The following is a 12,698-nucleotide window of genomic DNA, read 5'->3' as shown; positions in this document are numbered from 1 at the left end:
GTTGGGCCTTAAGATTGTATCTACTTTTTTCCCTATTATAAATATTGAGTGAGAGTAGTTTATAACATTTTGATAAACAATTGCTCAATAGGTTTCCCAAATATTTTTACTTATTTATACTGCTATCAGTAATAGGTGTCAAAATTTTCCAGTCCTTCCCATCATTGGGTATTGACATTATATTTTATTTTATTTTATTTTATTTTATTTTATTTTATTTTATTTTATTTTATTTTATTTTATTTTATTTTATTTTATTTTTTTTTAAATTTTTTTAATTAAAAAAAATTTTTTTTTCAACGTTTATTTATTTTTGGGACAGAGAGAGACAGAGCATGAACGGGGGAGGGGCAGAGAAAAAGGGAGACACAGAATCGGAAACAGGCTCCAGGCTCTGAGCCATCAGCCCAGAGCCTGACGCGGGGCTCGAACTCACGGACCGCGAGATCGTGATCTGGCTGAAGTCGGACGCTTAACCGACTGCGCCACCCAGGCGCCCCTGGGTATTGACATTTTAAATTACTTTTCTAATTTTCCATGTGGAAATAGAACATACAACTGGGTCAGGTAAGGAGGGTTTTGTTGCATGACTGGGGGGGTGACAGGTCATGCCCAGGGCAGGCCATAGGAAGCACAGTTGGAACTTGGCAAGGCCTCAGACATGGCAGCAATCCACCAAAGTCTGCGTTCCCCCTCCAGGCCTCCCACCCCGCTCGGCCTCTCCATCTGATTTGTCTCTTCTGTTCTCTTACTTTGCCCCTGGCTGTGTCTTGTTGCCTGTGTGTGTTGTCTGTCTGTCTTTCTGTGAGCCTCGTTCTGCATTCCTCTGTGTTTCTGGTCGGCCTCTCTTCGTCTTTCAGTCCCTCTCTGTCTGCCTTCCCTGCCCTGCTATTCTCTCATGTTTGCTTGGTGCCTATCATAAGACTGTGTATAGTCATCTCTCTCTCTCTTTTTAATGTTTATTTATTTTTGAGAGAGAGAGAGAGAGAGAGAGAGAGAGAGCAGAAGTAAGGGAGGGACACAGAGAAAGGGAGACACAGAATCCTAAGTAGGCTCCAGGCTCTAAGCTGTCAGCACAGAGCCCAACACGGGGCTTGAATTCACAAACCGAAAGATCGTAACCTGAGCCGAAGTCAGACACTTAACCGACTGAGCCACAGTCACCCCAGACTGTGTATAGTTCTGACACCACCTTCCCCCACTACCCCCGTCGTGATGAGCTCCTCTCTGCAAAGACAACTCAAAAACGTGTCTTGTGTTCTTTGTGGGCCTATCCAAGAAAGATAAGTGCACACCCTCTCTTGGAAGGTAATCTATCACAGTTGATGGAAACTATCTCTTAGGATGAGATGAAGTGAAGAAGAATTTGCTGGGCTGGCCCATCTTCGACCCCATGTGTGCAGGATGGGCAGATGGGGTATACTGCAGAGTATCTCTGATGGTCCTACTTAAACAGGTTTGCTTTTCTCTTTTTCTTTTTTTCTGCTCCTAGAAGTGTTAACTCATCCCTGCCGTTTCTTTTTCTTTCCTTTTTTTTTTTTCATCTTTCTGTATTGACCCTAAGGTAATAAGCTCACTTTGTATTCAGAATCGACCCTGTGGCTTTCTATAAGGAGGCCAATTTGTCACTTTTACCCAAGAAGCTCCAGGTTAGTGCACGCATGGCAGGTTGTGGTTAGTGTGGCGGAGACAAAGATCCTTGACCCGAAAACCTGAAGCGGGGCTGGGGGATTAGCCAGGAGGGTGAACGGCAAGGCTGTGATTCAGAACCAGGTGGTCAGACTAGAATCAGGTCAGACTAAACTGGGGGCTGAGCCGGCAGCTCAGGGTACATCAGAGGAGAGCAAGGAGGTGGTGAGAGAAGGGCTTCGGACAGGTGGCCTTAGCTGTTCCACGCTTCCCAGTTCATGGGGGGTTGTTGTAACGGTCAGTCTCCTGATGCATCCTGTTTCTTCAGTTGTTCAATGAGTGGTTCAAATTTGTGAAACCACATTCTGAAGTCACCAAGGGTATCCACTGAAAATTGAATTTCCCTCCCACCTTGGCCACTCAGCCACACAATTCCCTGAGTGAGACTAGTTCTGTGGTTGAGGAACTTGGGGTACAAAGAGGGAGCTCTTTCAAAGTCATGCCGTGGTGAGGTCAAGCCTGCCTTTCTACCACCCAAGTTTGTGCTTCCCCCGGTGTATCTCACTGCTTCCTGTTGGAATTCTTTTTTTTTTTTTTTTAATTTTGAGAGAGAGAGAGGAGAGAGAGAGAGAGAGAGAGAGAGAGAGAGAGAGAGAGAGAGAAAATGTGCATGAGTGAGCAGGGGGAGGGGCAGAGAGAGAGAGAGGGAGAGAGAGAATCCCTAGCAGGCTCCATGCTGTCCATGCAGAGCTCGACATGGAGCTCAGTCTCACAACTGCAAGATCATGACCTGAGCCAAAATCAAGAGTCGGACACTTAACTGACCGAGCCACCCAGGCGCCCCTGGAATTCTTTGTGACACAGTCCAGACACTATAGCATTTGTGGCCAGTTATTATTTTTTAATCATTATTTTCTATTTTTCACCGAAGTGGTATCTCTTCTGAGGCCAGGCCAATCCTGTTAGTCCCTGTCACAGTGTACAAACGCTAGGTATTTTGAAAGTAAATGACATGTACAATACTGATGATGTTAAAAGTACAGATTCCATGGGTGTCCTTGCGGTGTTTGCTATGTGCAGCCTCTCTACTAGGTGTAGGATACAGGAGTGATGAAAAGCGGAATCTACAGTGACCGTGGAAACATTGGAGAAGTTGCTGAAATCCATCACTTTTCATGTATCTTCCCTAAAACATGTATTTTTATTTATTTAAAAAAATTTTTTTAACGTTTATTTATTTTTGAGACAGAGAGAGACAGAGCATGAACGGAGGAGGGTCAGAGAGAGGGAGACACAGAATCTGAAACGGGCTCCAGGCTCTGAGCTGTCAGCACAGAGCCCGATGCGGGGCTCGAAGTCACGGACCGTGAGATCATGACCTGAGCCGAAGTCAGACGCTCAACCGACAACCACCCAGGCGCCCCTAAAACGTGTATTTTTAAAAATTCAGCAATATGACTTGCTATATGAATGTTGAAGTTCAACAAAGGTTGAAAAAAACCTTGCACTGTGAATTCTTTGGTTTGCTTTCGTTTCCGGATAAGCAGACATTTACTGACATTAGAACTTTGGGAGAGGAGCAAAGAACCACAGACTCTCCCAGCCTTAGAGGTCCTTGTGAAGGACTCTTGTGTCTGCATGGGAGTAAGAAGGGGTTCCCACTGTGGACTGTGGCTTGTATTTGTCCGCCAGTTTGGAACATCTGGGGAGTGATGGGACCAGAGCATTCCCATCCTATTTCTGGATGCTGCGGTTGGGGTGCTGCTGCTGAACTGCATTCTGGAGTTGAACCGGGAAGGCATTTCCCTCCCTGTAAGAAGTGCCATCGTCTCTCTACTATAAGTGCATTGCATAGGTCTCTCTGGGCTAGCCTGAGTATATGATCACAAGCTAACAGCTTTCTAGGGAAAAATGTTTTGAGTTTCAAACAGCTGAGTTATAACTGCCTTTCAGAACATAACCTCTCAAAAGTTGGCATTACTTGGGCTTGCTCAATTTTATCCTGCTCTTTTACTGTAGACAATGGGATTCAGGCTTTTCATTAGCTCGGCGTTCTTTAGACTGGTGATGGGTTGGCTCATGTGACTATCTGTGTACACGTTATCTATTTTAACCTACATGGCGGTATTTCTGAGAATTAAAGTCATAGTAAACTTTTTTTTTTTTTATGACGTGGGTCTGAGTCATTGCTAAATGTAAAGCAGGCATACAGATTAAAGATCAACCGTTTCAGAGCTTGAAAGTCATTGTAATACCATATCCAGATTTGGCTTTTAATCATTCGGTGAGGGTTTTCGTTAGATCCCTGATTGCTTGTAAATAGGCCCTTGGTGGGAGAGGCTGGTACTGCCTTCCAGAGAAGAACGGCTTCGAGATCTTGGAGGGAAGACCCTGTGTTTCACTTCTGGGTATGCTTGTCAGCAGCCTCTCACTTGAGGAGGCGTGTCTGTGATCTGTTCATGATTTGTAGGATGACTAATGAGGCATGCAGGGTGGGCCACTCTTGTCATTTGTAATGGTGTCTCCATGTGTTGGAGTTGACTTTGACCTTTGACTTAGCTCTTTCATTCTCTCGTTTCCAGTGCATTCACTAGAGCATTTAGATTCAGAGGCCTCATGTAGACTGATCTGAAGTGATAGGCTCCCATGTTGATATTAACATTGCTCATGTGTTTGTAATTGAATATCCTGCTTTACAGCAGTCACGGCAGGGGGTTCGTAAAACTTCCCACCGAAGCGTCGTCTCTTTCAGAATACAGAATGGTTCTTTTTTGGGTCTTAGGACTAGATCCCAGTGTCACATATCTGACTCAGCAAAAGTGGATTTACCTTGTGCCAGTGGTTGTTGTGGAGAGATGGATAACTGAGTATCTGGTTCTGTTTCATTCAAAGATTATTTTTAGGAGGGGGGATTATTTTATCGATATACAATTCATATACCAAAAAATTTACCCCTCTAAAGTGTATAAGTCAGTGGTTTTTTTTTTTTTTTTTTTTTGTTTTTTAAGTAAATTCACAAGATTGTGTGACCATCACCATCATCTAATTCTGGTACATTTTTGTCACCCAAAAGAAATTCTGTTCTTCCCCATTTGCCCACCTTCAGACCACTGATCTACTTTCTGTCTCTGTAGATTTGCTTATTCTGACATTTCATGTAAATGGAATCCTATGATATGTGGTCTTTTTTTTTTTTAATCTCTCTTCCTTCACTTAGCATGTTTTCAAAGCTCATCCATGTTGTAGCATGCCTCAATGTTTTATTCCTTTTTATAGTTGAATAATATTCCATTATATGGTATCTTAGTCAGTTTGGGCTCCTCTAACAAATGACTGTAGACTGGTTGGCTTCAATAGCAAGTAGGCATTGCTTTCTCACAGTTTTGGAGTCTGGGAAATCCAAGGTCAAGTTACCGGCAGATCCAGTGTCTGATGAGAGCCCCCTTCCCGGCTTGTAGATGGTTATGGTCTTCCTATAGTTTTACGTGGCTGAGAGCAGAGAGAAGCAAGGTTTCTATCTTTTTTTTTTTTTTTTTATAAGGGCACTAATCTCGTTCATGAAGGCTCCACCCTCATGGTCTAATTAGCTTATGATGGCCTCACCTCCAAATAACCATCACATTGGGGATTAGGCTTCAATTTATGAATTTTGGGATGACAACACATTCAACACATAACATATAGATATTCCACTTTTTGTTTATCCATTCAATAGTTGATAAGACATAGGATTTTCCGCTTTTTTTTAAGTTTTTTTTTTATTTAAAAAAATTTTTTTAATGTTTATTTATTTTTGAAAGAGAGAGAAACAGCACAAACGGGGAAGGGACAAAGAGAAAGGAAGACAGAATCTGAAGCAGGCTCCAGTCTCTGAGCTGTCAGCACAGAGCCCAACGTGGGGCCTGAACTGACGAACTGTGAGATCATGACCTGAGCTAAAGTCAGACGTTTAACCGACTGAGCCACCCAGGCATCCTGTGGATTTTCTACTTTTTAATGTTTATGAATTAGGCTGCTGTGAACATTCTTGTATAAGTTTTTCTGTGGACATATGTTTTCAAGTCCCTTGGGTATATACCTGGGTGTGGAATTGCTGCCTCATATGGTAACTGTGTTTAACATTTTGAGGGACCCTCAGACGGTTTCCCAATGTATACATCCCCACCAATTTCTCTACATCCTTGCTGACATGCCTGTGGGCTTGTTGGTTTCTTTATTTATTATGGCAGCCATCCTAAAGGGTGTGAAGTGGTATTTTTTTGTAGCTTTTATTTGCATTTCTCTCATGATTAATGAGGTTGAGTGTTTTTTTCATGTGCTTATTGACCATTTGTGTTGTTTTCTTTGGAGAAGTATCTCTTCTGGTCCTTTGCCGGTTTTAAAAAAAATTGGGTTGCTTTTTCACTGTTGAGTTGTAAGAACTCTATGTTTTCTGGATACTAGACCTGTCTCAGGTATCTGATTTGCAAATATTTTCTGCCATTCTTGGATTGTTTCTTCATTCTGTTTATATTATCCTTTGAAGCGTAAAGGTTTTTAATTTTGATAAAGTCCAACTTACTACTTTTTTCTTTCATTGCTTTTGCTTTAGGCGTCATAGCTAATAGGGCATGACCTAATTTAAGGTCAGGAAAGTTTATCCCGGTGTTTTCTTTAAAAGATTTTAGAGTTTGAGCTTTTACATTTAGGTCTTTAGTTTATTTTGAGTAAATTTCTTTATATGGTATGACATTGTGAATATCCACTTTTACATGAGACTATCCACTTTTTTTCCAGCACCATTTGTAGAAAAGACTGTTCTTTGCCCATTAAGTTGTCTTGTCACCTTTGTTCCAAATGAATTGACCACGTTGTGGGTTTAATTTCTGCATTCTCAATCCTGTTCCCTACATCTGTATGCCTCCCTTTAAGTCACTGAATACTGGCTTGATTCCTGTAGCTTTGTAGTAAGTTTTAAAATTGGAAACTGATTCCTACAGATTTGTGAAGATTATTTCTTGATACGATGTTGATGTCCACTCTTTTACATCACACGTTTCGATACATCTTTTCTCTGCCATCTTAAAGTGCTATGAGAAATGTTGCTTTGAAGCAGCCTTGAATTCTGTTTCTGGTTGAGTCTCACTATCCACGTATGAAATGTATGGATTTGGAATCGGGCATGTTGCAAAAGTTTGACCACTAGCTTTGTCTTGGTTTCTTAACTGTAAGGATGAAGCTTAAAGCCTAAGTCAAGGCAGCATTCTGAGAATTAAACATCCTAACATATGTAAAAGCATCTAGCATGGTGTCTGGGAAATAAAAGTTCCAAAATAAGTATGTATTGCCTTTCCTGTCCCCTTCTCATGGATGCCAGAAAATTTTCTTTCTGCCTTATGAGATGGTTTTAAGGTCTTCCTTAAAATCAGCCTTCTTCAGTTTAGAAACTGTTTTCCCCAAGGTTATCATATGGTTAAGTTTTCTAGTCTGGTCTGTAGGATTGTTTGTAGTACAGCGTTTCAGGCTTTGTTTACTGTTTGATCCCCGCCGTCTAGGATTGTCCCTGACCAATAGTAAGTGCTCAGTAAACATTTGTTAAGTAAATACTAAGTGTTGATCCCCTTTTCTTCTTTATTTGGGTAAATACAGTGCAGATTACTGGAGATGTGTTTTTAAGTGAGCCTGCATAACAGTTGCATAAGTGCTTACTTTCTGAGATAATTTCCACAAGATTTCTTTTAGCAATTTGTCCAGTCAATTTACAGTACCTTTCTCTGGAGTGCTACTTCTTTTCTCCAAATGATGCCATACTTCCCATTCAGATGTCTCCTCTTTGGGGCAATTTCAGACTGAAGTTGAAAGGACTGAGTCCCAAGTATAAATGTGAGAAAGCAATAGGGGAATGGGAGTTGGGAAGTTGGGTTTGGGGGAAGGTATGTGATAATGAGAGACAAGGGAAGGGCTTTTAGGGGAAGATTGGGTCAAATAGGGAACCGTGTCCTCAGTTCTGAGACTTGCTTTTGTTTTTTATATGATTGTCATGGTTTCTTGTGGTTTCTCTAGACCAAGTCTAGACATGAAATTATAAGCAAAGAATATCTAAATGTTATTTACTGGCTGTTGTGAGCCTGAATTGTAACCAAGAAATGGTGTCTGTGCATGTTAAGCTATTATCTGCATGATGGATAGACCAACCTTTAAAGGTAAAGGTTCAAATCATTTCATGGACGCAGAGGATAACTGAGTTTTAAAGCTAGACAGGATCGCCAGCCTGAGGGAATATCTTAAGTGTCACCTCAAAGAAGACATTCCATGGTCAAATAGGTTTGGAATAGGTTCAGCAAAATTGTTTAACAGATTTGGTATTTGTTTTAACTGCAGGACTTCTCAGAGCCTTTAATGTGCCCACATATATTACACTGTGTCTTCAAGAGGGAAGGTAGGAGCAGCAGTTCCCAAGGTGACTGGTGTGGGGGGACTTATTTTTCTCTCCACAGAGAATCCTGTGGGTCTGGTATTTAGCAGAGCACATTTTGAATAATTATGATCCAGGGTAACACCTTAATTTTCTAGACATGGACTCTGATTTTATACTCTTTTTGAGTTGCTGTTTCTAGGGAGTCATGACTGTTGGTATACGTAGAAGCTGGTTGTGTCTGTTGTGTTACTAAGAGGCCTGTCCAAAAACGTCAGCCTTTAAACTAGGAGCTCTGATCAAACTCCTGAAACCCATATATATGTACATAAAATTTATAAAATACCTTACCTTCCAGGATCTAAATACTTATTTATTTTTAATCTGTTACATGCATAGCTTGGTTTAGGTAGTGCCTATTAATCCCTGATCTGATGAATTTGTCAAATTTAATTTCTGCAGCTTTTTTGCTCTGATACACACCCCTTCAGGTAAAGGACAGGAAGATGCAGGGGAAGGAGGACCCTTAGACAAGAAGGCCACTGACTTCTGTGGCATAAACAAAGCATGGACAGCCACCTTGTTCTGGGTTGTCAGACCCAGCTTGTTACGACCGGATGCCTTCCCGGAGTTCCGGGGTAGAGCAGACGGTATCCAGTCACCAATGTGGATGCAGGCGACTCGGATCCCCTCCTTCTACCTTCCCTCCCTCCACCCAAACACCCACCCTTCCTTCCTGCTTCCAAGTCTGATGGGGCTTATTTAGTTAACTGTCTTTAAAAGAGAGGGGGTGAAGGGGTGGGGAAGAGCGGAGAGAGAGAGGGAGAAAGAGAAAGAGATAGAGGTTACAAGAGGACTTAGTGGTATAGCGACCTTCACTTCTGGTAAATCCCGTGGGTTGGTATGTCACCCTTGTGGTGGCACAGCAGCCCAGATGAGATTTCCAGTGTCAACGGTTTCCAGTCAGACCTCTAGTGAAGAGACCCAAGCACCACTGTTTTTTCTCATCTACATTCTTGGGGGTTTCTGCCTTGCCCTCCTTGATGACGGTGGAGGCAGGGCACGACACAGGCAGGTTCCCTGTCCAGGAGCAGAATGTTTTTCAAACAAACAGAGACATAACCAGAAGGAAAGAAGTATCAGAGATGAAGGACTGCTGAGGCTATTCGAGTCCAAATCTGAGGTTGGGGAGTATTGGGGAAATAAGAGAAGCATGGGTCCGGTGACCGTTTGGGGAAAATGGACCGTGCAAATCAGAAAAGTAATTGTTGTTTCATTTTTATATCCCCGATACATGTTCGTTATTTTTAAAAATCAAGCAAAACAAAACAAAAAAAATTCGAAGGAGAAATTAAAACATTACCCAAAAAATCTCAACCAGAAGATAACCAGTGTTGACGTTGATTTCAGGCTTGCCTCTATGCATAGAGTAAGAGAGATGGACAGAGGGGGATGGATAGATCAACAATGGGCAGAAATAATTGTATAAGGCTGAGGTCCAACTAAACAGTTATACAGGAAAACTATTCTAGTTGATCTTGCTTACATTTAACAAAAGGAAAATAAATTGCCAATCTTCTGAAAAGTTATCCTTTATCCGAAGAGGGTTAGTTCTGTTAGTTCAGAAGAAAGATGAACACCTCCAACAGCTTGGGAGTCCAATGAGTTGCACACACTATGGCAATATAATAAACAATCTGACACTTTTGCCTGGCGTCCCTCCCTGATTTCAGGTGTCTGTCACTTGTTTTATTTTTAATCTTGTTAGGATTTATACTTTAAAAAAATTTTTTTTAATGTTTATTTATTTTTGAGAGAGATAGAGAGAGACAAAGCATGAGCAGGGGAGGGGCAGAGAGAGAGGGAGACACAGAATCCGAAGCAGGCTCCAGGCTCTGAGCCATCAGCACAGAGCCCGATGTGGGACTCGAACTCACGAACCGTGAGATCATGACCTGAGCCGAAGTCGGACACTTAACTGCCTGAGCTACCCAGGTGCCCCAGGATTTATACTTTTAACACTCACTGGCTTTAATTCCCCTGGTTATTCCCCTGCTTCTTTAATCCTAATCAGTGCACTGTTAACCATTGGTCTTTTCTCCGTGACTTTGTCGTTCTTGGTAATTTAACGTTTGGTGGGCTTCATTGTCATTAAGGTTTTTCTTTTTGGGGGGCGGGGGAAGGGCCTGTGGATGCCATATTTTCTGAGTTGTTTCTGGAAACTTTTGCCTATTGCCTTTATTTTTGAAGGACAACCTTGCTGTGGCCACATTGTCTTCTGAAAAGGTAGTGCTGATTTACAGTCTCCTTGCAATTTGTGAGAATGTGCCTGTCATGAATTGGGAACTTTTAGGAATGTCTGCTTGCCTGAAATGGTGGTGATTATACTGGGCAGTGGCTGAAAGAAGTTTAAGTTGGTAAATTAGACATCAGATTATAAAAGCCCTTGACTGTTGGGAGACTGGCTGTTTTCTCGGTGAATTTCCTATTTGCTTGCCACATTTACAGCTTTCCTGCGGGCCAGATGGTAACTACTGGACAGCTTTGTGGAACCGTTTCTAGGACCTCGTCACTTGTGCAGGACCACTCTTAAAAGGCTTCTCACGTTCACTCCCCACTCTGTGAAAAGACACCTGGCTGGTGGAGAGTGGATTTTGATGCCTTCTGAAGATAGTAGCAAGTGGTAAATATTTTTATCTACCAAAAAATTTGGTGTCTGATAACTGTGTGAACTAACTGTTTTTGTTGTCGTTGTTCCAAAATATGATTTTTTCCTATCACCGACTATTGCCTTAAAACTAAGCAGCCGTTATAAGCCATTCCTAAATGACATGTGAACTTTTTACGACTTTTTGTAACATTCCTAATGGTTTTCAACTGAAGCTTTATGAGTTGGAAGATCTGATGTTTTTAATGTTTATTTTTGAGAGAGAGAGAGAGAGAGAGAGAGAGAGAGAGAGAGAGAGTATGAGTGGGTGAGGGGCAGAGAGAGGGGGAGACACAGAATCCAAAGCAGGCTCCAGGCTCTGAGCTGTCAGCACAGAGCCCAACACGGGGCTCGAACTCATGAACCGCGAGATCATGACCTGAGCCAAAGTCAGATGCTTAACCCACTGAGCCACCCAGGCGCCCTGAGGATCTGATCTTTTTAAAGAAGCTCATCTCTGTACTGGCATAGTTTGAAGTACCTGTTAAAGTTGGGCTTCTTACTAAAATTCCCCACTGATCTTATGTAGAAAACTAATAGCCCATCTCACCTTTTAATTCATTCTCTCCAAATGATGGAGAGGATGGGAAGGAAAATTTCCCAGATGAGTTACAACATTTAAATTTTGGCCATCATCCTTTATGGTGATTCAGCTGTACAGCAGCCATTGACTTTTTCTAGTTGGTATGGGTGCGCACACATCTGGAGGATTTCAGGAGCCAGACGTCCCGAGGTGTTCTCTCGTCCTGTGCCAAAGGAAAGCGGAGAGAAAAATCGGCTGCTCAGAATGGTGTGGTAAAGCTGTGTTTCTGACATGGCAGCTACCAGCCACATGGGACTATATGAGTTTAAATTATTTAAAGTTAAATAAAATTTAAAACTCAGTGTCTTAGTTGCACTGGCCACATTTTAAGTGCTCGACCGCCACATGAGGGGAAGAGACTGTGGTATCAGACAGCACCTCAAGTTCTATTGGATAGCTTCGGTTTATATGCTGATCATGATTTCATGATCCTCCGGGGCTCATTATAGCCCTTATGAGTTGGTCTTCTGGTTTTTTTTTCCTCCCTCCCTCTGCTTTCAGTCATTCATATGCTCCAGCTCAGATGGTGAGGCGGTGTTCTTACTGCCTCACTGGTGCCCTCTGGGAATGCTGTGTGTGGCCCAGATTAGATCGTTGCTCCGAAGGGTCAGCTGGCCAACTCTCTGGCCAAGGCCCAAGAGTTCTTAGTTCTAGTCAGTGTTCTTACCAAAGGATTCAATGGTTCTTGGGATTTTGACTCTCTAATTTAACAATAAAACTGCTCTTTAGAAATATTTAAACGTGTCTGCTTAGGACTTTTACTTCACTTTCCTCTTAGTCTCTGGATGTTTGCTCTTGGTGGAGAGTACAGCCCTGGGTTCTGTCCTAATATGCCCATGGCTGACCCTATGACCTCAGTAAGAATTTCTGTGTGGCTCATTTGCAAGCTGAGAGTTTACTCCCAGCCACTCACTGCTTAAGCTGTTGATAAATGCCCAATGGTATGTGAGAAATTTTAAGGTTTGTGTTAAAAGGTATATTTAGGGGGTTTTTAAGGGTTGGTTTGTCTTCTCATCTTTGCGCCTAGCTTTAGATCCCAGTGTCCCATTTATTGTCTCTCACTATCAGGCACATACCCACCTTGATCAGCTAATTGACCCATACACTATACTATGTACTTTGTATAAGTGACTTTCTAGGGGACGTCTGGGTTTGTTGACCAAGGAGCCCTCTTTTAAGTCTGACCTACACGACAGGAGCAGGATGCTCTGGTAGAAGGAGCCTGCTGGCCTGAGGGTCAGAAGAAGGAGACATAACCACTGATTGAACTGTCTTTTGACCCCATGTTCTCATGCTTCCCACCTGGAGGGGGGTCTGCCAGGGGTTCCCACCTAGTGTTACAGTCATCTGATGCCATGTGACAAACGACCCCAAGACTTGGTGGG

General features: G+C 42.4%; 1 protein-coding gene across 8 annotated transcripts in view; it reads left to right on the top strand.

Moving 5' to 3' along the window:
- Positions 1–12,698, top strand: part of OSBPL3 (oxysterol binding protein like 3) — a 178,505-nt gene that overhangs the window by 57,145 nt on the left and 108,662 nt on the right. For 2 of the 8 annotated variants that reach the window (XM_045495110.1, XM_045495114.1), the window contains exon 2: positions 10,532–10,706. The exons of the other annotated variants lie outside the window; for them this stretch is intronic. The gene's annotated coding sequence lies outside the window, so the exon portion shown is untranslated. The remainder of the gene's footprint in view (positions 1–10,531; positions 10,707–12,698) is intronic. 8 annotated transcript variants of the gene reach the window in all.

The sequence above is a fragment of the Leopardus geoffroyi genome, chromosome A2 (genome assembly GCF_018350155.1).
Source record: "Leopardus geoffroyi isolate Oge1 chromosome A2, O.geoffroyi_Oge1_pat1.0, whole genome shotgun sequence".
Classification (NCBI taxonomy): Eukaryota; Metazoa; Chordata; class Mammalia; order Carnivora; family Felidae; genus Leopardus; species Leopardus geoffroyi.
Note: the sequence above shows the minus strand (reverse complement) of the source record. Positions and strands in the feature narration are given on the sequence as shown.